Here is a 25,861-nt window from a genome sequence, read left to right as displayed (position 1 = left end):
TTTAGATTCCTGAACTATACTGCCTTTATTGTATATCTGGGTAGATTTGTTTTTATATAAAGGTTCTTTATAAATTTTCTTCAAATGTCAGAATTAAGAGTGTAGGCACATTTGTTCCTGAATGTTTATCTTATTCTTCACTGATGATCAATTTAGAATGTGTCTGTTCATGCAAGAATAAACAGAGCAAATGATCTTTCTCCCATATGAACTCTTGAATTTCACATTTCCCTAGAATGAAAACTGCTTCTTGCCAATAGAGGATTTTTTATACTGTCATCTTAAAAATGGATTTTCTCTTATCAAACCAATAACTTTTACATGCATTGTTTTATGTGGAGCTTTGAGATCAGCTTCCACAGATGTTGTTTTGTGCTAAGTGCTGTCAGCGGAAGGATGTCATTTGTCATGCCTTAGATCAAGTAGCACCCCTTCTTTCTTATACCAAATATGAAAAACGAGCTCTCCTCTGCTCAAATAGGACAAATGTACTTGGGGCATTTACTCTTTCTTGTGATTTTTCTGGTCTTACATCACTGGTTTAGAAGTTAAAAGATCTTGGTTCTTCACTTTTCATTGTTTCACAGCTCTTTGTCACTATTTACTCAACATACACATAAAGATTGTTTAGTGGGCACTTCGGGAACTGAGAAAAATTATAAGGCAGTCCAGGTCTGTTTGTGGTGTTATCCTACCTCTCTTTCCTGTGATGTTTTCTTTCCCTCTTGATCTTTGACCAAGTACTTAGTATCCTTACACCTTGAAGACTCAGTTTTCCCCACAATCTGCTTGCCTTCTTGAGCCAGTGTCCCAGCAATGAAATCATTCTCTTTTTTTCTCCAACTAAAATGCTCAACAGTTGTCTGTGAAACAGAAAACCAATCTGATTAACTCCCTCTCTCCAGGGAGCTATTGATTATTAATGGCCCAATGTCTTATTCTTCTAGGATGAAATAAATGTTGTGGAACAGGTAAGAAACTTCATGGCAAATTCATTAACCGAGGAAGTGACTTTGTAAATGTGGTATTTCAGTCATCATTAGGTGGAATGCTGGGATATTACACATCTAGCAGAGGTGTGTAAGCTGCTGCCTACCCCTCCTATTTATTTTTAAATTGTTTTTATTACTCAAAGAAGCTTCATTTTTAAAATTTAGCTTTCTGACTCTGTGCTTGTGCCTTCAACACTTTCACAATGATTTTCTGCTCCTTGATAAAAAAAAGCACTCTCGATCCTGTCACAGACACATTTAGCACACATGGATTCACCCTAGGCCCTGCTGACATGTTTTTTCATTTTAGACAACCTCATTAGAACTTTAGGTTTCACAGCATGAACTCTGAGAAGTTGATCTGGGCACACGTCACACACAGATTTTGGTGCTTTCCCAACCTTCTTGGTATGAAGATAAACAATTCTATTACCAGGGGTTTGAGACAGCCTAGTTTTGTTAGAGGCTGTATTGTAGGACAGCCTCCAATGGAATATCAAATGCTGGACCACTCTGAATCTGCAGACACCGTCCTTAGAGGAGCCTAACCCTCCTATTTGTAAGATTGGTATTGATGGATGTAAAAGCAATCTAAGGATTTCCAGTTCTAAAATTGTACGTTTCTGTTCTCCTCTGGAGGATTCTAAATCCTTTATGTCATGGTAACTGCATTGTGCTTCATGTAATATCAGAAATTAAAGAAATTAAAATTTAAAAAAAATATTACTAGTGGAACATAAAGAACAGCAGCAATAAGACTATTAAATTCTCAATTGTTCATGGATATCATTATTATACATTCTAAATTTTGCTGAAATCTCTGTTCAGAGTTTTAAAATGTGTGTATATTTAAAGATCTGTAACACAGAACATATATCCAAAAATAGTCTGCTTCAAATTATTCTCTGGGAACAAATTAATGGAGTAGACAGAATGTGCCTAGTCATCAAAGCATTTCTTATAGATATGACAATGATAAATATAGAAGTAAATTGGAAGAAAAGATTTGAAATATAAAGGATTATTATAAGGAAACTATAAAAACAGACAGCAGATGTCACTGTTGCTTTTCCATTATTTGGCCTCATTTTGGGGGGGATTTGTTCTGAGAACTCTAATAGGTTAAACAAGCTCACGTATGTTAAATTTCTGTTTTGAATTTTATATTTATTAAGGTATGACTGCAAATCTTCCATATATAATTTATAAAGAAAATATTAATTACATTTTATATACTCAGGTTCATTAATTCTCTATTTTAAGTTGGTAAATTATAACTTTTATAATTATTGTATGGTTCAAAATGGATTCCTATTAAAATGAGGTGTTATTCACCTTGAAGATAAAATCATCCTTGTCTTATTTTACATGACCAGTCATGTAATTTGTTCTCCTCATGTAAGTACTCAAGCATCAAATCTTGTTTGTGATGATGATTTAAGAGAATTTTTACCATGTCAACACATTCAGCTAGTTTTATGTAGAAAATATTTGGGTAAAATGTTCCACATAACTTTCAAAATACTAATACTTTCCCATATTCTCTCCATCAATTTAACTCTAGTTTCCTATTACAGTGTTTTTTCTTCAAGCTAGTGTCTAGGATATACAAATCCCAATTTCTCATCTTTGCCATCTAATTAGCAGATCTTGTTGATTCTACTTTCTGTACTTTTCTAAAATTGACCCTCTTCTTTCCATCACAAACTTTAAACTTCATAATACACAACTGAAATATGTGAAACACACATTTCTGTAAGAACTTGGATCATTTTTCAGTTTCAGTGCGGTTCCATTATTTCATAAGAAAGAAATGTGCTTAGAGACACAGTATTTCTGTGGCCTATTACAGGATATTATATTTTGAATGCATTGCATCTTTAATATAGACCTTAATTTAAAACTTGGTCCTGTAACTTTTAATCTGTGTCACCTTGGTCAAAATTTTGAGCCTCTCATAAGTGCATTTTCCTTTTAAAGAGAATACATTTTTCAGGGTTGTTGTGAAGATTACTATTGATGTATTTAATATACTCAATGCCAATATATGCGTAAGGGGTACTATAAATTATTCATTCATATATATCATTGTAATCACTAATAGCAAATGTTTCTGTTGGTTCTGGGAATACAAAAGGGTAGGATTTGTGGTCTCCATACTCAGAAACAATGCTGAAGTACTGTACTTAGTAATTCTTTACCTGACAACTTTAAAACTTGTTTTAAAATTTGTATTAGATTTGAATTCCAAACACTTATTAATTTCTCTTTATAGTAACTCTCTGACTATCTCATGGTTTTACCAAGGCTAGTAAAGTTGATCCACCAGTTTTACCGTTCCATGCATTTTTCATCTTTAGAGCTAGATACTCAAATGATAGAGGCTTTGATGGGATTTCAGAGATAACCTGCTCTCCACTGAAATTCTAGGTGGGGTGTGAAGCAGCCTGGGTGATAGGATGGAATACCAAGGTAGAAAGTGAACTGTATACTTGGTGAATCTTGGCATGACAGGCTTACAACTTTTATTCATGTAAAAGAATAGATTTGTGACATGGAAAACAATAGTCATTAACTTTAGAATATTGATCTCAACTGTCAGATCCTCCAGCAAGAGTGGGTAGGCTCCTCATTGGTCTTGGGGCCTCCCCCAAACCCCCTCCCATATCTCTGGGCCCCCAAGGTGTCAAAGAACTACAGATCATTTGCCTTTCATTACTATCTCTGCTTTCCAACTCTTTCACAATTTTAACTAATATGCTTTCTGTTATTATCTTAGAATTTAGACAAGAAATTACCATGTGTGTTTGTAAATGTTTACATTTTGTCTATAATTTATTCTCACCAATATGAATATCTTTCTGAACAATAATCTGTACTCCTAATATTTTCATAGCAATTCTGAACTGGAGGTGAAGTCGTTATGAAGTATTGTGTGTTTTTGAGATGGGACACTGCTGACATACGAGAACATACCACTCCCTACCATATTACTCCTGTATCACTCTCTACCATAACATTCATGCTTACAGCAAATTTACCGAGCATTTACAATGTGCTAAATACTGATTTAAGTGATTTACATATAACAAATATTATTATCCTTGTTTTGGGGATGAGAAAAGTAAGGCACAGAATCCTGTAACTAGTCTCACCTGTCGCCCAAGGTCTCATGATTAGAAAGTGGCAGAGTTGGGGTTACAACTGTGGGTGTAGAGTCCACACTCTTGGCACTTATGCTGCCAGTCTTCTCGGAAGATCGGAATTGCTAGGAGAGAGTGGAATAGAAAAGATAATTTCCATGGGGTCATGCTAGGCTTTCAGAGCCAGAGAAACTTTTTTCCCCAGTGCATAGTTGTGAATGAGGCTTGTGGATCAGGAAACACCTATGAGCCACTTATAATGATGATATAATAACTCCAGTGCAATTTCATATTTTGGATTAATGCTTTTTTTTTTTCATAACCTCAGGTTGGAAAATGAAATGACACTATTAACATTATAAGCTCTATACTGAAAACTAGGAAACTAGAGAGCAGACTTGGAATTCTCTCTCTGGTTCAAGATTCTTACTCATATAATTCTGTTTATGTATATAATAAACATCAGCTATGATTCATACCATTATCTGCCTCTTACTAAAGTCCTCAACTAATGATTTTCTCTTGTTTTTCTCTAACACTTTATGGGTGATTGTGATCACCTTATTGAGTGTCATGAAATTATAAAATTATAATGCTCTTACTTACGGCCATATAAGGTACCTATGATATGATGGCACTTTTTGGTGGGTGAGAATGAAGTTTATTTGTGTAATATAATTTCACAAAGAATGTTAATAACTATGTAAGAGTATGGAGAATATTTTTATTTATTTTGCTATATATCTATCTTCCATAATGCCAAGTGTGAATAGATATTAGGTTAAAATTGAAGATAAGCACAAGACTGAAGCCCGGGTGAAGAGACTGGAAACAGTGAAGGGGAAAGACTGGTGTTCTCAAGAACAGTGATCTGGGCTGATAGGATGTATTGTTGGAGTGGAATGGGAAGAGGAGGCTGAAATAAGAGGAGAGTCAAAGGAAGACAGAAATCTTCCTTTTTAGAATCAGCGTGATCTGCAATAAAAGAACCATCCCCGAGTCTCAAGGCAGCAGCACTGTGCCCTCTGGTCCATCTAGCAGTGCAGGATAATTGGAGAAGAACTTCTGCTATGCGGTTAAAAGAACTGTAAAGGATGTCTGCCTTGTAGAAGAACTTGCTAAACAGAGACAGCCGTGCAGGTGCAGGGCAGAACGGCTTTGGAGATGGCACGGAAGCAATTGTTATCAAAATGCAGCGTCCAGGCTGGACTCTCACATTTACTGTGGATGGTTGGCACTGGTAGGGAGCTCAGTTCAAGTGCATGAGAAAATGATAGCAGTTCGTGAGGCCCTTGGCATAGTCCTTTAATCCAAGGGACCATTAAACCAAGGATCACTGTATTTCTACCTCTTAGGGAAATGGGAATTTGATGGGTACGTGTTTCAGTGAATAAGTGGACTGGGCTTTGCACTGTGACAATTCATCCTGTTCCCCATCCACCAATCTTGTTGATGCAGTTTAGAGAAATGCTTATTACCCTATGGCAGTGGCCAATGATGTGGCATCTCACCAGCTAGCACAATCAGAGTATCTTTGTCTTGTGTTCTCTGAACTTAGAGTTAAGGGGGTTCAAACAGTATAGAGAAGATATAATACTTTGAGGCTTTTAAAATGTAAGTGACTATTTGTAGCATATGTGATGGAGAAAGCAAATACTTAGGTGTGTGGCAAAGGACCAGAGTCTCCTTTGATACTAATTAGCGAGATATCTGGTGGCTTTTGAAATTATTGTTATTTAATTTCATACAATCATGGAGTCATTTAGGTAATCCTTCAGGTTTCTTCCACACGTAAAGTTTTAGAGTACTTCATACACTAAGATTTTTTACTATATAGTCTGTGATTATCGTTTCTTTATACCCTTAGACTTAAGCTTTTATGGTTGCCTTTTGTACAAAGTCTTTTTTTGGTATTGATAGTTTACACTAAATTCCTGGCTTCTGGCCTTTGGCCTACATAATGAATTTTTTCCTTCATTTTGTGCCTTGAGAGCTTTCTTAAAATAAAATTCAGTCTCCCTTTTGTTTTAAGGATGATTGCATTTAATTATGCAATTAGAATAAATGTATGTGATCAGAAGCATGTAATAAATATTAGGTTTTAATTTTGTAAATTTTATTTTTGATAGTAAATGCCTCAGAAGCAGAGCTTTCTTATTTATGCCTGCTAATACCTTACATAGTGTTGTGCATGTCCAGTGACTCAATAGTTATTTGTTGAATTAATGAAGTATTTTTCAGATGCTGTGCGTCTCAGTTAAAAATATGCAAATTCTCTCAAATTATAAGTATTTTTCAAATTATGTAAAACCATATTATATTTGAATCATATATTAGTTTGGAATAAATTGATTTATCAAGCTGCTGTTTTGTCATAGTGGTGACTATGAGAGCATTAGCTGTCTTTGGAAGAAAAATGATTTTTATAGGTCATAAGTTAGGTCAGTTAGTCATCATAGATTTACTGTGTTTCTGATGCTATTTCCTTTGATATGGCTTCTCTCTTGTACATTTGAAGCTTATTTAGGAGTGTGTCAGAACAAGCTGTCTCTCTAGCTCGAATTGTTAGCCTTGAGGGCAGGGACCACATTGTTATATTATGTTCAAAACAGGGCACAAGAGAGAGTTGCCCAGATAATAAAAGATGGTGATAAGCTCAAATGGGTGACCTGGCTTCTCAGTCTAGACATCATGGACTGGAGAGCATGTGCCGTTTTCCTCAGTTTTTTCCTTGACAAACAACCCCTCTAGCTACTTTTCACCTTGGTACGAAGACTTATTTTATTTTACTTAAAAAAAAAAATACATGCCTGTAACGTAACTTGCCTACTTTTTGCAAGCATTCCAGTTTTATAAACACTTAAAACCATACCTTGTATTATTTGTGTTTTTATACTTAATACTTAACCAAGTTCCTGGCATATACAGGAGTTTGATGAATGCATGTTGCATCACTTTGAGTTGGTACTTTTGACAGTGAGTAATCAGGTAGCTGAGAGCAGATTAAGATCTAGAATTTGGGTTTTCTGTCTCTTTTCAAAGGAACAGTGAATTCAGAGGGCTCTTTGACCCCCACCCAGAATCCAGCCTGGTTTAGGGTTGCCATTGATCTTAAGGCCATAGGATTGATAGAAACAATAGATTTGGAAAAGGTAGTTAAGTTTGTAATTGAGTTTGGTGTCACCTTGGGTTTGTAATGCTAGCAGTCTGGGGAATGCTTGGTTCTCTTCCAACTGGAGAAATTTGTGCTGCTAAAGGGGTTCAGAGGATCTGAGAAGCTAGGAGCAGGAAGATTTTTTATTTCTTATTAAAATGGACTTTCATAACAATGGCATGTTAAAGCCTCATATAACATCCATATTGGTTCTTTTACTGGGCTTTTGAAACCTATATTACTCAATGCCAATGCCAATATAATAGGAATATGAAGCTACATTCTGTCACTAAAACATCCATATGAGAAAGATGGCAAATTTTTTGGACACATTTTAGGACTGAAACATATTCATAATTATGAGATACGGCCTCAATTATTAATCATAAGAACTGAATAGAACTGACTCTGATATACTAGATTAATGGCACTTGATTTTACTACCCCAAACTGAAATCATCATTTATAAAGAGATTTGCTGTCTTTTCAGTGATTCAGCCCTGGTTATATTATAGCTCCAGAACTGTGGCTTTTAATTACTGTTGATTTAGTTTTACTCTCTCCTAGGGATATCATTTTGAAGTGTGGTGAAAGGATTCATATCATTCCAAATTTGACACTTTGAACTAAAGTTAACCCAGAACTATGGTTAATATCTTTGGTCTCTTTTTAGATCAGTAGGAAATGGAGGAGGGAAGGTATTAGTTTTTTGAGCACTTGTTATGTTTTAGGAATGTTAGCCAAAAGTAGGAATTATTCCCATTCTACCAGAGTAGTTAAATGTTTTCTCCATGGCTGCACCACTTCTAAGAAGTCGGCCAGGATCCAAACTAGCCTTATTATTCTACAGAGAGTTTTCCCTGAGTTTCACACTTATTTAAATCTCTATAGCAGTTTTTCCCTTGTGTGACACTTACCCTGGTATTACAGTTACGTCAAATAACGGTTTTATCTCATTAGGCTGTGTTCTTCTTAATGAATAGAATTGTATATTTGTATTTCCTAAGCACCTGTTATAGTGCTTCTTACATGTAGTAGATGTTTTATAAATATTTATTGGATAAAATAGTTAAATAATCTGACATTTTTATACTTGATATATATCTAGAGTTCAAAACTTTTCTCCCTCCCCCAACCCAAACCCACTAGTGTTGGTAATTAAAATATAAAATCTCATTTGAAATATAATTTTTACCACTATCAATGCTTTCTTAAAAAAAAACAACAACAACAAGGAGGATAACAACTTACACATAGTAATCTCTTTTCCCTAAAGAGTAGGAGAAAATATTCAGAGGGGATACAAATAAATAAGCTGAGGTCCTTATCCTTTGGGAATTCACGGCCAAGGTACAGTGACAGGAAATTTTCATGGCGTTTATAATATAGAGTAGAATGTTTTAATGCCTTAAGAAAATATTCAAATAGAGTTGTACAAGTTTAGAGGAGAGATGTTTTTAATTTGTAAGGATCAAGGTAGTGTTAATGAAAGGGAGAACATTTGACCTAGAACTTAGATAGATTTCGGGGGAAGGAATTTCAGGCAGAAGAAACAGTTTGAAAATAGTCATGGAGGCATAAATGTCAAATGATTATCAGTTTAATTTTACTGGAGTATAGAATATATTAAACGTGGTGAAAAAGATAAGACAGGAAAGGGATTAGAGCTTGGGGGACCTGGACAAGATGATACTTAAGTTTCTTTTTAACAATTTTATGATCCTATAATTCTCTGAATGCCATGAGAAGACACACAGGTTTTATTAAGTAAGCAATTGTGAGTGTCAAAAATATTTTGAAATGTAACATATTATTTTTATTTGATATTCTTACAACTGTCATGGAGTGACACAATAAGCTGTGCTTTGTAGGCACAGATTTCAGAAGATTGTTTTGCAGCTATGTGTAGGATTGAATGAAGTAGAAAAGGACTGAAGGCTGTTGCAATAGCATAGATTAAAAAATGATGTAGATCGTACTATTAGACAATAGTATAGATTAGAACAAAGTGTAGTGTAGATTAGAAAAAATTGTTTACATTAGAAACAAGGACCTGAACTATGATGGCATCAATGGGAATAAAGAATTAGAGACAAATTTAAGATGAATCTTAGAATTATTTTTTGATAGGGTTGGACAATTAATTGAATATGTATACATACATTATTACTGTTGCAGAAGGAGAGCTTAAGGATAATTTTAGAGTTTGAAGGTTGGAGGATTATAAGAAGGTCAACATAATAGAACTAGAGGAATCAGTTGGTGAAGGCTACTTAAGGAAGAATTGAAGGATAAGTTAATTTTTGGTTGTGTTGAGCTAATGGCAAGCAATTTGGAGCAATTTATTAGGTTGGAAATTGGGAATGTTATAAAAAAGCTTATAATATTTCTATATGTGAAAACCTTGGTGAAGAAAGTTTAGGACTAAGTACAGAAGGGAACATTATTTAATTTTCAACAGATGTATTAATCACAGATCCTGAATGACTATAGTTAATAAATAGAAGCACTTTAATAATAAATAGACACAGATGCAGAAACATATACATCCATACAAATATTCCTGCACAGATAACTCATAATAGTTACCACAATGAATTTAGAATGGTCATTTCTGATTCATAAAAAATGAGACAGCTTTAATTTCAGAATTGATTTGGACGAAATGACCCCAGGAAGTTTCAATATAGTGCTTCTTTTATTTAAAGGCCAAGACCCTTCCTCAGGCCCATTTGGTTGCTTAACATTATTGTTAAGAATCTCCTATAAGGAGATATGGCTAGAATAGGACTTTTTTCTATCTTGAGGCCATTTTATCAATTGGTGCTTGAAATAGGCAGATTGATCTAGAGGTTACGTTTTATTTTATTAATTGATATCCGGCAGCTCTAGAATTTGCTTAATTTAGGTGGGTCACAGTTGTTAGGTAATTAACTCTCCAGCTACATTTGTCTTCTACTAATCACACTGAAATTCAGTTTCTAAGAGAGGTTTTTCAAATCTACCTACTCCCTCCTTTTTTCTCCTCTTTCCCCTCCCCCCCGGCTTTATTGAAATATAATAGATAATTAGTTGCTCATATTTACATTGTACAATTCAATGAGTTTTGTCAATTATAATTGGCATACAATAATATACCAGTTTCAGTTGTACAGCATAGTGATTAAAGATCTATATAACTCACAAAGTGATCACCCCATTAAATCTAGTACCCCTCTTCCCCCTTACATATTTATTACAACATTGTTAACTATTTTCCTTATACTACACTTTATATTTCCATGTCTATTTTGTAACTATCCATTTGTGCTTCTTAATCACTTTGCCCTTTTTCATCATTCCCCCAACCCCCCTTCCATCTACTAGCCCTCAGAATATTCCCTGCATATATGAGTTTATTTCCATTTTTGTTGTTGTTGTTGTTTACTTTGTTCTTTAGATTCCACATGTACATGAAATCATGTGATATTTATTTTTCTCTATCTGACTTATTTTATTCAGTGCAATACTCTCTCGGTCCATCAAAGCAATATCTTTTTTCCATCCCCTTCCTTTTAATCTGTGTGTGTCTTTTAATCTGAAGTGAGTCTCTTGTAGGCAGCATACGTAAGGGTCTTGTTTTCTATCCATTCAGCCACTCTATCTTTTGGTTGGAGCACTTAATTCTTTTCCATTTGAGGTCCTTGTTGATAGAAGCATTGTTATTACTATTCTTTATTCATGTTTTTGATATATGTTTTTTCTTCTTTAGGAAGTACCTCAAATATTTCTTGTAATACTGGTTTAGTGTTTATAAATTCCTTCAGCTTATTTTTGTCTGGGAAGCTCTTTATCTGTCCTTCAGCTCTAAATGATAGCTTTGCTGAATAAAGTGTTCCTGGTTGTAGATCCTGAGTTTTCATCACGTTGAATATTTTGTGCCAAGCCCTTCTGTCCTGCATAGTTTCTTTTGAGAAATTAGCTACCTGTATTATGAGTGCTCCCTTGTAGGTAACTATCTGGTTTTCTCTTTCTGCTTTTAAGATTCTCTATTTGTATTTAACCTCTGGCATTTTAATTTTGATGTGTCTTGGTGTGGGCCTCTTTGGAAGCATTGTTTTTAGGACTCTCTGAGCTTCCTAGGGTTGTATGTCTATTTCCTTCACCAGGTTAGGGACATTTTCCATCATTATTTCTTCAAATAGCTCTTCAACATCTTGTCTTCCTTCAGGTGCCCCTATGACATGAATATTTTTACATTTAATTGTGTCCCACAGTCTCCTTAAATTATTATTGTAGTCTTGTCTTCTTTTTTGTTGCCATTCTGATTGACTGTCTTTGGCTTCCCCATCGTCCATATTGGTGGTTTGATCCTTGTCTTTATCCACTCTGTTGATTCCCTCTAATATACTCTTCTTCTCAGATAATGTGTTCTTCATTTCCGACTGATTCCCTTTTATAATTTCCATTTCCTTTTTTAAGTTTTTTTTTTTATCTCTTTGTTCAAGTTCTCACTGAGTGCATCTACCCTTCCTCTAAGTTAATTGAGCACCTTTATAACCAGTGTTTTGAACTCTGCATCTGTTAGACTACTTGACTCCATTTTTCCTGGATCTCTGTTCTGTTCTCTCAAATGGTTTCTGCTTCTTTGTCTTCCAATTTTGGCTGTCTTTCTGTGTCTGTTTTATATACTAAGCAAAGATCCTAAGTCTCCTGGTCTCATTAGCGTGGCTTTGTGTAGTAGGTGTCCAGTGGCACAGTCCTGAGAGGGGTTCAGCTGCAGGCCAAGTTTAGCTCCAGGCTGTGCCCCTCTGGGGCCATATGTTAAGACTCAGCAAGTTATTCACAGATGCTGTGCTTATAGTTGCCTCAAGAAGCCATGCCAGAAACCGAGGTCAGCTGCTAACAGTGCGAGTCTTGGAGTTGACTCAGCAAGGAGCACCAGACTCACCGAGGACACTATTAGATGTGGCTTGGGTTGGGTCATGAGTTGGGGGAGGTGGAGTTTCAGAGAATCCTCTGGGCGGAGCAAGCTCTGTTATCCAGTTTAATGATGTCTCAACCATGGTGATGCTATGTCCACACACTGGGAGAGGGAAGGGCTCAACAGAAGAGCAATGGCTACTGGCACTTCTGCCTGGGAGAGAGCCTCCTCTTGCTCTCGCTCCGACAATTCAGTGTCCTCCTGTTAAGTCCGTTGTGCCCCTAGCAGCTGACCCAGTGCTGGTGCTCAGAACAAGCAGGTCCGTCACTGCGAAAGTCCGGTTGTAGACAGGGCCCCTTTAAGAGGCGTCTGTAACTGCTGCAGTCTCTGTCCCAGTCAGCCACTCAGGACCCAGTAGCCTTGCATCTTTGCCCCCTCCTACCTTCTACCATTGCAAAGTGATTTCTTATTTTTCTCCCTAGTTGTAGTGCTTCTGTTTATCTAGATCCCAGGCAATTTTGCTTGCAGTTTGCTCTGTATTTCTGTCACAACTTTGATTTTGTCGCAAGAAGGATGAACCCTCTATTCTTTTCTGTTAAAGTTTAGATTTATTAAATGCCTGTTCCATGCCAGACATTATGCTAGGAATGAATTGATGATAAATTTCTGTTTTTAGGGATCTCATAGTCTAGTGGGGTGGAATCATAAATGCTCTGATAGAGGAGCACAGAAAAGGGAACTAAGTCAGACTTAGACATGGAGATTAAAGTAGAAATGGTTTCTTGGAAGTGATGACATCTTAGCAGAGCTTTGAAGATAAATAAGAAGTAGCTAGACAAAAAGAGTTTTGGGATGGAAGAGTCCATTCTAACCAGAGTATTAAAGACATATTCAAAGATTTAGAAATAGTCTGTATAGTTGAAAAGAGGGGCCTATTTGGGAAATTCTAGGAGGTGGAATTAGATAAGTAAGTAGGAGATAGATAATTACGAGTCTTGGGTTTAAATAAGAACTTTCAACCAATTCCTGAGAGCTATAGAGAACCATTGTAGGATTTTATGCAAGGGATTAACCTGATAAATTTGTATGTTAGGAAGATTATCCTGGCACAGGAATGGAAAATGGACTTGAGGAAGGCAAGACTGGAGGCAGAGAAATCTGTTAGAAGCTACTGCCGAAATCTAGGGAAGAAATGTATGAGAGCCTAAGCTAAGACAGTTGAGAAATTAAGAGGAAGGGGTAGATTCAAGCATCATAAAGACACTATCTTAGATAGTTTGGGACTTGAAGCCTGACTTGATGGAGTAAATGATAGGGATAATCTCTCAAATATTTGGTTTGAATATTTGAATCTTTAATGGGATGATTCACTGAGGATACAGAAGGAAGATCTTATTTAGGGAAATAAGTGATTTCAGATTTTGGCATGTGAAAGTTGAGTTCTCATTGGTTATCCAAGAAGAAATGTTCATTAGGAAACTTGGCTGAATATTTTGAGCAAGAGAGATAGATGGATCCATTTTCATGGATCCCAAGGGTGATGAAGTGAGGACTGAAGAATACATAGAAGAAAGAGATAAGCAGGAGAAGTAAGGGATAGAAGAAAAACCAGAGAGGAGCAATGTAAGAGAAACAGAGAAAGATTTAAAGGAGGAGGAAACATCATTAATGTCATACCTGCAAACAGATATACTAAGAACTACAGAGAATTTTTTTTATTGTATTTGGCATAAAGATATAATTAGTGACTTTCGACCTGAGAAATTTCAGTAGAGCAGTATGGACAGAGCTGAGTTTAGGACAGATTCGTGTCTAGTTATAATATAAACAGCTGAGTTAGGAATGAAAAATGAAATAGTAGGATGAGAACAGATCAAAAGTCCTTGTTGAGGGCAAAACTGTATTTGGAGGCCAAAATGAGCAGCAAATGATTTCAGATAGGAGCAGGGAGGGAACACACATGAAGCTCATAAAGATTCTATTGGAATATGTTATGGTTTTAGCTGGCATGGCTCTAGTTAGTGTACTTAAAGACATTCTGCAACATTGATACCACATTTCTGAGACATGTTCTCTGCTGACCCACCATTTCACATCCGGGATGCAAATCAGAAATCCTGCACAGTTACATGTAACTGCTCACTTGGCATTAAACAACTAACCGTTCCAACACAATAAGGCAAAATGTCCACTGGAAGAAGAGTCCTTTATCATATACTACACAGATACAGAAATCAATAAGTGCTTGACACTCTGGAAAGCATCCTTTTGATGATGGATCCAATGCTACTGGAAGTACTTAAATGCCTCAGCAATGTTTGTCTTTTGTGAAAAAAAAAAACAACCAGAAAACAAACCATGATTGTTAATTGGATGCACTGAGAAGGCTTGAAGCTCTTGCTTTGTTTTCAGAGTGGGCATGCCAAAGATATCATGTACCACATTTTGAGAGATGTGAATTCAACAGTATTGTTGAGGTAGTTAAGGGAGATATTCCTAGAAATTCTAATTTGTTGAGAGGACTGGAGACAAAGTTTCCCTGTGTGGATGTCTTGCTGCGCAGGCTGTTATCTGATCAAGGACTTGGTTAACCTGATAAGAATAGCACTGGAGCAAAGGTGAGCAGGCTGACCCCATACTTGATTTATGATTGAGTCTGCTTCCCACCTACTTGCTCCCCTCAGTGACCCACTTTCTCTGGTTACTAATCTTTAGCTTTGCTTTGGGCTGTATCCCTGGATCCTCTGCTACCCAGGCTTATTGCGTTTTCCAGCAAATTACTGATAGCTGATTTTGGCTCACCTTCTTGGATCATATCATGTCTTATAAAGTATAGTCACTTTGGCAGAAATACATCTTGCTAAGACAGACTTGAGTAAAGGATTTTGCCTACCCTGATTACCAGCATATTGATTGTAAGAATCTGACAGCTCTATCAATCCAGTTCTCTACCTATAACAATATAAAGAGTTTTCTAATTCAGAAGTTTATTAAGCAACAAAAGAATTTGTGGACAATGTCTGATTTCCCAGACTGAAAGGAACTACTTTAGTTCATGCAGCTCAATATCACAAAGTATAAGTGGCTTTTGATACAAATTTACAGTTTCTTGGTGAAAAACCCTTAACAATAGAGTTAGGTTTTGTTCTGGTCTGGTTTGAATTTTCTTATGTTGGCTAGGTTTGACTGACCTTCCTCTTCCGTGTGTTACATGCTGTTTCACCGACTGTCTTCTGCCCAGGGTTATAGTTTCTTTGCTTAAAGATCAGTTTTGAATGATTTTTTTCCCCACAGATATTGTGAAAAATGTTTAATTCATTTTGTTCTGCAAAATGTTGGTACGTGCTTTCTTCTTACCCCTGAAATGGCTGATTGCTGTTGCCCTGTGTCTGACCCTGCATTATCTCATTCATGTGAACCCTTGTAGTCCTTGCTTACCTATCTTGTGCAGCACTCTCTGATTTGCATTCTCTTCACTGTGGTGATAGTTAATAGCTGAGACTTTGGAATGAGACAGGCTGGAGTTTAATTTTAGCATTGTTTATTATTGGCTGTGTGGTCATGGACAAATATTTGGCATTTTTATGCTGTAATTTTCTCATCTCTAATATGGAGTCATAATGGTACCTACCTCATAATTTGTTGTGAGGATTAAATAAAACAATAAATGCAGAGTGCTTAGCATAGCACTGGCACATACTAAAGCTTTCATCTTTATTAGTATCTGCTGTTTAAATCCTAGACTGAATATATATTTACTCAATATTAAGTAGAAACAAAATTCCATAATACTTCCTGTGTCATACTATTAAAGCTCTTCACTTCCAGCACCAGCACCTCAGAGAGAATTCATTTTCAACTGTTCGTGTTCAATATTTGTGCCAGTTATTGATTCTCTTATAGGGGAGCCTATATTTCTCCTGCTTTTGTGCCTCCAATAAGATATAAGTCCATATCTTTCACCTTTCCCTTCCCTTTTCTTTCTTCTCTGTTGTTTCCTTTTTTCCTTTGTTTCTAACCCAGTGTATTAGTTTTCTATTGCTGCATAATGAATTACTCAAAGTCAGCTTAAAACAATACACATTTATTATCTAATAGTTCCAGTGGGCCAGGAGTTTGGGCATGGGTTAGCTGGGCCTTCTGCCCAGGGTTTCACAAGGCTGCAACCAAGGTGTTGGTGGGGCTGCATTTTCACCTGGAGACTCAACTGGGGAAGAATTTGCTTCCAAGCTCATTCAAGTTGGCAGAATTCGCCTCCTTGCAGATGTACTACTGAGGGCCTGCGCTTCTTGCTGCCTATTGGCTGGAGACCTCTCACAGTTTCTTGCCACATGGTTTCCTCAATGTGGCTGCTTGCTTTATCAAGACAGCAGGGAGAATCTCTCACTCCAATCTGCTAAGATGGAATCTTTTGTGATTTAATATAAACATGGAAATGACATTCCATCATCTTTGCTATTTTATATTTGTTAGAAGCAAGTCACAGGTCTGTCCTGCAGTGAAGAGAAGAGGACCACACAAAGGTGCAGATACTAGGAAGTAGGCAGTCTTTGGGGGGGTCACCTTAGTGTCTGTGTACCATGCTCAGATGCTTGACAAGTTGTAATGTCATAGGACATATTGACCTCTTCTATAACTTTAATATTGTTAATTCTATGAGGAAGATATTGAAATATGGCACTACATTTGGAATTCTTGGAAAAATCGGACTACAATAGAAAGTATGACCTGAAGGTACTTACCTTGAAGAGATCTTTAAAGATAAGAAGCTTAGGAAAGTTCAACAAGTTGCAGAGACCTTTCAGAAAATGAGGTAAGAGTGCTGAGATCTGAACAAAGTAGAAAGGGTTAGAGATAGTCCAGGTGGGCAATATGACAATAATTGATTAAAGTGGAGAGATAAATTGCTGAGTAACAGTCAGTGTTAATCTTAGACTGGTTGGAATGAATTTGTAGTGAAACCAACTAACAGTTTCATGGCGTTGTGCAGCAATACTAGGCAGTTTGGAAGTAGGATTAGAAAAAAAAAGGTAAAGTTTAATCAGGGATAAGAATTGGAAAAGCAAGAACAGTGGCTATTTAAGGGGTGGGACATTCTAACTCTTAATGCTATTGCAATTTGGCTTGTCTGGTTGAATGACATATTTTTTTTTTTTTTCAACCTTAAGTCATGAGCTATTCTAAACATTCAGAAAAAAAGCCATGAAATAAAGCAACCACCTATTCTCATTCTTATTTGATAGATGTTAAAAATTCGCACATTTTCTTTGAACATTCTTTTTTAAAACAGCTAGAATTATACCTCCAATTCTACTTTCCTCTCTTTTTTTCTCCCTGAATGAAGATTTGAGGTTTGCAGGTATTATCGTATCTTTTTAACTGGGTTAGTATGTATAATCTTAGAATGTCATTTTAAAGAAGGGAATTCTTTCACACATTCATTAGCAAGTAATAGATGACATAAAGAAAGGAGAAAAGAATTGGAACAATCTTTGAGGACAACGACTAATGCCCAGATGTTTTGTTGGAACATTAATGTGTCTATTTTCAGAGCGAGCATTAAAATGCTTTAATATTCATTTGGCTTAAAAGGTTAAGGGCAGAAAAACAAATGTACTCTTCTGTGGAGGAGTTAAACTGGAAGGCAAAGGGAGCTATTGTCTAGCATTAGCTCTAAGAGATAATTGTTCATTAGGGGGCGTGAAGTCTGTTGTAAGCACAACCACATTCATTAGCCAGTTCCCTGCTTCCTGTCTGTAATGGGCATTAAGTTTCTCTCTGTTCAATTAAAATGAATTCTGGCGTTTGCAGTGCAGATCCTTTTCTGGGTTTTTAATATTCTCGCCTTTGATATTTTTTCTTTTTGGATTTTCACTGAATAGATGTAATCTCAAGGCAGAATATAAATTTTTTCTTAAGTTATATACTCCAAATGTGTGACAAGTTCTCAGAGAATATGGAGTATACATAGAAATCAAGCAAAAACACCCCCAACATAAAACATTTATGTAAAAAGATGCCTTAATATATTTATATCGATTGAGAAATATTATATTTTGTTAATGAGCATAACCCAAAGTCAGAAACTTAGGGCATCAACAAAATTAATAAGTTTCTTATGTTTTGGAGATATGTCTTAAACTTAATTCATATAAAGGCACAGTATTTGACAGATGATTTTTTATTGATAGGTGTCAAGGTTACCTCCAGATTTAACCCTAGGGTCAGCCTAGTCTAAACCACATGGTTTGGACTTTTTCCTGGGGTAACAAGTAGCCTAGCCTTCCCTCTTGATTATGCCTGATAGGTAGTTAAAACCCTCTAACAACAAGCAACAAGGTGCATGGGTAGGTGGTATTTAGTGGAACTATATTAGTCTCGGCGTTCTGACTTTGTGGATTATCGTTTCATTAATCAAAAGAGAGGAACCAGCTTTTAGGAAGGAAAAGATGAACTTAGTTTTGGACATTTTGAGTTTGAGATTCTGTGGAACATCTGAGTGGAGATGGTCAGGAAGCAGTTGGTAATGTAAGCTTGTTCAAGAGGGAGAAGTCTAGTTTAGAGATAATATATTTTAGAGTCAACAATGAATAGAAGTTTTTGGAGCCATGAATGTGAATAAGATGGCTCAGGAATAGTGTGCCACATCAGGGAAGAGGAGAAAAGGCCAACTTGGGGAATTCTAACAATTAAGATGGTAAGGAGAGGAGTTAGTAGATAGATCTGAAAAGAATTATGGGAGAAGTAAAAGAAAAATCAGGAGGAAATGGTGCCAGAGCTAAAAAAAGAGTAGATAATTCCAAAAAGGAGGTACTAGTTAACAGCACCAAGTTTGAAAATGACCCTAGATTAGGACAACATAGATCAAGAGAAGAGCAAGAACATTTTTATTGGAATGCTAAAAGCAGAATAAGATAACAGTGGGTTGAGAATTGAATGAGAGGTGAGGAAGTAAAGTTATCAAATGCTCATTATGATTTTAAACCTTCCCTTGAAGGCAAGATAAAAGATTCGTAGTTCGAGGGCACTGAAGAGTTTCAGAATTATATTTTAAAAAATAATAGAGGAGAGTTTGCATTTAGGAGAGTACCTAATCTGGTGCCTATTTAGCTAAGTCAAAAAAATTTTTTTGCTTTTTTTTTGGGAGGGTGGGGTGAGGGGTGTTGGTTTAAGGGTATTTTAAAACTAGCTGTGACTTTGAAATATCTAAGCCTTCCTAGAAGTGCCTTGAGAAACATTTGAGGCAAAGGACAGTTTATGAAAGAATCCCCACTGCTGCTGCATGTAGAGTATGGCTAGATGTCTGAGATGATGAGGTTTAAATAATGGCAAAGAAAGTTGAAAAGCTTTCAGCATCTTTGCTGACTCCAAGAAGCAAAAACAACCTGCCCTCTGGCAAACACATTTTCCCTTTTGAAATTCTGTCAAATAAATTCAGAGGGACATGAAAAAAATGGAAATATATCTTGTAACATGTGCTGATATGGTTGCACAGCCCGTTTTATAGATTGCACATGATGAATTTTGACACTATATCTGATTTCTCTGTCATATACATTGTGTAAAAGAGCTTGTAGAGGTACAATTTTGTAATCATTCCAGGGAACTTGAGAAGGAGGGCATTGCACCAAAATGATACTATAGATACTATATAAGCAAGAAGAAATTTTTCCCTCAAAATTGAAGGCACTCCATAATAACATTCAAGAAAAATTGCTTCCTTTGAGACACTCTATACATTCATTCTTACCAATGACAAGAAATGCAGCCTAGGTTTAGCATTTTATTTGGAGTATCACAGCCCTAGCTAGCTTTGAATGGGCTTATTTTTCAAGATTTGAAGTAGTAGCTCATCATATGTTTCTCAGCTTCTGAAACGGTTGGTATTCCTCTCTTATCTAACAGCTGTTGGAAGGTTTTTTATTTAACCAGTGAAGAGTTCCAAAATAGAAGTGTTGTCCTGAATTTATTTTAAAAACACACATTTCAGATCTTTCTTCTTTAACTTGAAGTAGTAGATAAAAACTCTGAAGTGAAAATGACATGATAACATTGTGACATTGACTCGCAAAGGCGTAAGGAATCTATAGATGCCCCTACATGTCAGCTCTCAAGGCAAACACTGAAGCTATCATATCCAATGAACAAGAACGAAATAGACTTAGTCAAAACCTTGATTCATTGCAATGTTTATGAAATTATGTGTTCTGGGTTAAGTAAATTTCCTAGTTATTAGATGGCTAAATAGAATACCCCATTGATTTGAATTTTTGTTGCCGGTGTTTTAGAAATGTATGGCCATGTTTTATTAATTTAGTGGTTTTCCTATTGACATAAAAGCTGAGACTGATTGTGGACTCTATTTCTGTTGAAGACAGGGAGGCAGTTGTTTTCTTTATATTTTCCTTGGTGTCTGCACAAAGGAGAGAGAATGTGGCTGGTAGTTGGGAATTTTTCTGTTTTAGATCTTGTGATTAGTCTATTTAATATTTTCTCAGGCATCCTCTGTCCACCACTCTGTCAATTTTACATAATATTTTATTTTATTTTCAATCTGTTTTTTAATCCTTAGGTATTCGATATGGGTTGGGTATTGAAGCCTCTAAAATAATATGGAATTTGCAAGTAACTTATAACTTAATAAGAGAAAAGAGACATGTCCTACTGAAAAGCTAAACTGCCTGGGATTGAACCCTGGCTCTACTACTAGTTAGCTGTATGACCCTGAGTAAGAACTAAATGTATTTGTGTCTCAATTTCCTCCTCTGTAAAATGGAGATAACATTATTACTTACCTCATAGGGTTGTTCTTGGTATTGCTAAAGTGCTTAGAACAGGGCCTAGTATAAAGTACACTTCATGCATGTGTTAGCGATGATAGTTATCACCCTGTAGCCTTATTCATGGTTAGGCCCCAGAGTGCATCCCCAATCTCTATGCTATGGGAGATGTCTTAGTTTGAGCTGCTATAACAGAATACCATAGACTAGGTGGTTTCAACAACAGAAATTTATTTTCATATTTCTGGAGGCTGGAAGTCTAAGATCAGCATGCCAGCATTGTTGGGGTCTGGTGAGGGTTCTCTTCCTAGTTATCATCTTCTTGCTGTATCCTCACATGGTGGGGAGAAAGAAGGTTTTAGCCTCTTCCTTTTCCTGTAAGGACACGAATCTCATCATGGGGGCTCTACTCTCATGACCTCCTGTAAACTTTATTACCTCCCAAAGGTCTCATTTCCTAATACCATCACATTGGAGGTAAGGGTTTCAGCATATAAATTAGGGTCCATAGCAAGAGAGGATGGAGATTTCCTTGGAGAGCATAATCCTCAATCTCCAGATCTTAGAAAGAGTCATCTCCCCTGAGTTTGGTGCTGTCTGTACTTTTATGTATAAATATTTTTAGATTAGGTCTATATATTCTATTGTAGGAGATGGTGTGCTTAAGAAAAGTAAATAAAGAAAATAGTAAAAAAAAAAAAAAAAAAGATAAAAGAAATACAAAAGAACCCTGACATAGGTTGTTATGTTGTCATTTGCCTCTCTACAGCCTTAACATTTAGAAAACAATTTCTGGTTACTAAATTATGGTTAATCGAGAGTTTCAATGAATTAATCAAGGTTTTCTATAATATGCTATGATAGAAGACAATGAGTAACTACCTGAATTACAAAATATAAAAGTAAACAAAAATATAATGAGAAAAAGCAATTTATTATTTCTTTCCCCATGTTTTGGTGTATAGCTTGATCTATGCAGAGAATAGCGATCAGATTGGCTTCTCCTCCAGGAGAAGGCAGTAACTGGAGGATTCTTTTGATAATTTTATTCATCTTGTGTTAAAACTACAGCACTTCTAATTTATAGACATATTGTGAATGTCAAGAAAATGTCACCCAAATCATTGAAATACAGTGAAATTCATCCATTACATTTAAGTAACAGGTTGCCCTGGGCTCCAAGGGAAGCAAACTTAAATAGAACTGAAATTTTGGCTGTTCAATTTCAGCACTTTAAAGACACAGAATAATCAAGGTGAATTTTTTAAAGGAAGAGGCTCTGAGGATAGAAAAGTAACTGTGAAGTATTTCTGTATAAGCCATTAAGTGGTAGATTGCTATATGGCTGCCTTTCAGACACCGATTTGTTTGGTTTAATGTGTATCACTTTTTTTGCCTTTAAATTGAAGCCCATATCCTATAATGGAGATACTTAAATGAACCCTCGGGGTCACTTAAACATCTTTTTCAGCATCCCTCCGAGAAATTCAACAGTCTGTTATAAAAATTGAGTTTTATACATTTCTGTCAATGCCTAAGAAAAAATTTGATTATCCTCTAGATTTTCCTGATCCTTTAACTAAATTCAATTATTTTCTGATTTACCCTTTACTTTCCAGTGCCATAGTAGTGTCTTAGTTGCGAATTTTATAATATAAGCCTGCAAGATTATGAAGTGTTTATCTTCCTAGGGAAGTAACATGGTAGGCTTTGCTTTTGGGCTTATATAGATCCTCAATCCAACCCTACTTTGGTTGCCTATTGGGTGACCTTACACAAGTTATATGATTTCTGTGGCTTTCAGTCCCTTTGAAAGTACAGTGAGGATACTAAGATGACCTTGCATGTGTCCTGGTAAGATGAGTAGAGACAAATCACATAGAAATACTGGGTCCTGAGATGCCCTCAGTGAATGTAACTTACCTCCCACCTCCCCATCCCAAACCATTTTTTATTTATTGAAGAAACATACAACTCAGAATATGTTTAAACCCAAGGTGTTTTATGATGGGAGCCCAAAATAATGCATCTTAAACCAACATGTATCCGTCAGGGTTCAACTAGAGAAACAGACCAGTAGGAGATAGATATTAAAGAGATTTATCACAAGGAATTGGCTTATGAAATGTGTGAGCTGGCCTAGCCAAGTCTGAAATTCCTAAGGTGGAATTTCAAGAAGAGCAAGGCCTGAAGCTGCTGCTTAAAGTAGAATTTATTCTTCAGGGAAGCCTCAACTCTACTTTTATGGCCTTTCAACTAATTCAAAGAGGCCCACACATATTATCTAAGATACTTAAAGTCAACTGCTTATGGACTTTAATCACATCTATAAAATATCTTCATAGAAATTCTTAGATTAATGTATGAATAACTGAGGACTGTAGCCTAGTCAAATTAACACACCAAGAAGACTGTAACACCATCCATTTGTCTTTTCTGGATTCTTTTGTTCATAGAAACTAGTAACATTTAAGAAGTTACTTTTATTATAGTAGAATATGAGGCCCAGTATTTTTTTTTAAATACTCATTTTTTTAATCTTATTTTAAAATATTTTTTTTATTTTTCAATTATAATTGGCATATAATATTGTATTAGTTTCAGATCTACAACACAGAGATTATAGACATATATATAATTTATGAAGTAATCATCCTGATAACTCTAGTACTCATGTGACACCATATCGTTATAACAATATTATTGACTGTATTCTTTACACTGTACTTTATATCCCCATGACTATTTTGTGACTATCAATTTGTATTTCTTAATCCCTTCCTCTTTTTGACCCATGCCCCCTACTCTAATCTGGCAGACATCAAAATGTTCTCCGTATCTATGAATTTGTTTCTGCTTTGTTTGTTTATTTATTTTGTTTCTTAGATTCCACATGCAAGTGAAATCATATGGACATTTGTTTTTCTCTGTTTGAATTACTCCACTCAACACAATACCATCTGGGTCCATCCATGTTGTTTCAGTTGGCAAGATTTCATATTTTTTAATGGCTAAGTAATATTTCATTGTTTATATGTACCACCTCTTCTTTATGCATTCATCCATTGATGGACACCCAGGTTGCTTCCATATCTTAGCTATTGTAAATAATGCTGCCATGAACATATGGATTCACATTCCCTTTGAAGTAGTGTTTTGAGTTTGTGGTATTACCCAGTGGCATTACTGGGTTCTTCTTTGTCTCTTGTTATAGCCTTTGTTTTAAAGTCTACTTTGTCTAATATAAGTATTGCTACCCTGGCTTTTTTTATATTTCCATTTTCATGAAATATCTTTTTTCTTCCTTTACTTTCAGTCTGTGCATGTTTTTTGATCTGAAGTGAGTCTCTTATAGGCAGCATATGTAAGGGTCTTGTTTTCTTATCCATTCAGCCACCCTGTCTTTTAATTGGAGCATGTAATCCATTTACATTGACAGTAATTATTGATAGAGATGTAGTTATTGCCATTTTATTATTCATGTTTTGATATATTTTCTTCTTCTTACAGAAATACCCTTAACATTTCTTGTAATACTGGTTTGATGTTAATAAACACCTTTAGCTTTTTCTTATTTGGGAAGCTCTTTATTTGTCCTATGATTCTCAATGATAGCTTTGCTGGGTAGAGTAATCTTGGTTGTAGGTTGTAGGTTGCTTTTCATCACTTTGAATATCTCCTATCAATCCCTTCCGGCCTGCAAAGTTTCTATTGATAAATTGGCTGACAGCCTTATGGGAGCTCTCTTATAGGTAACAAACTGCTTTTCTCTTTCTCCTTTTAAGGTTCTCTCTTTGTCTTTAGCCTTTGGCATTTAAATTATGATATGTCTTGGTAGTGGGCCTCTTTAGATTCATCTTGTTTGGGACTCTCTGCACTTCCTGGGCTTGCATTTCCTTCACCAGGTTAGGGAAGTTTTTTGTCATTGTTTCTTCAAATAGATTTTCAATTTCTTGCTCTCTTTCCTTTCCTTCTAGTACTACACCTATGATGTGAATGTTGGAACACTTGATATTGTCCCAGAGCCCCCTTAAACTATCCTCATTTTTTTGGAATCTCTTTTCTTGTTGCTGTTCTGATTGGGTGTTTTCTGCTACCTTATCTTCTAAATCACCGATTCAGTCCTCTGCTTCACCTAATCTACTTTTGATTTCTTCTAATGTAGTCTTCATTTCAGTTATTATAGTCTTCACTTTTGACTAGTTCTTTTTTGTTTTCTATCTCTATTTTTGTGTTTTCTATCTCTTTGTTAAAGTTCTCACTGAGTTCATCTACTCTTCCCCTAAATTCATTGAGCCTTCTCACAACCAGTGTTTTGAACTCTGCATCTGGCAGATTGCTTGTCGTCATTTTGTTGAGTTCTTTTTCTGGAGCTCTGTTCTGTTCTTTCATTTGAGACATGTCTCTTTGTCTCCCTATTTGGGCTGCTTCCCTGTTTGTTTCTATGTATTAGGTGGAGCTTCTATGTCTCCAATTCTTAGCAGAGTGGCCTTACTTAGTAGTTGTCCAGTGAGGCACAGTGGTGCAATCTCCCTGGTCACCTGAGCTCAGTGCTCCAGCTATGTCCCTTGTATGGGTTGTGTGTGCCCTCCTGTTGTAGTTGAGCCTTGGCTACTGTTTGCATGTCAATGGGAGAGATTGATCCTCAGGCTGATTGGTTGTGAGGACTGGCGGGTGACTACAGTGGAGGAGCTTGTTGTGCAAGGGCTGACTCTACAGAGCAAGATTAGCTTTAGTAGGGCTCTGGTGCCTGTCTAGTCTGCTTTTTGAGTGTGTCATCCTCAGACGTGGACATAGGCGGGGCTCCAGCTTCGCCTGAAGCTGGCCACCTGGTATTCTGGTCCCGGGGCCTCGTAGGAGGGACCCCACTGCAAACTAGATTCAGCCAT

At 36.2% G+C, this 25,861-nt stretch overlaps 1 pseudogene; it reads right to left on the bottom strand.

Annotated features, from left to right (window-relative positions):
- Window positions 1-1,146: 1,146 nt before the first annotated feature.
- LOC120597845 (60S ribosomal protein L34-like) lies at window positions 1,147-25,861 on the bottom strand (annotated as a pseudogene).

The sequence above is a fragment of the Pteropus medius genome, unplaced genomic scaffold, assembly GCF_902729225.1.
Source record: "Pteropus medius unplaced genomic scaffold, Ma_sr-lr_union100, whole genome shotgun sequence".
NCBI lineage: Eukaryota > Metazoa > Chordata > Mammalia > Chiroptera > Pteropodidae > Pteropus > Pteropus medius.
This window is presented reverse-complemented; position numbering and strand designations above follow the sequence as displayed.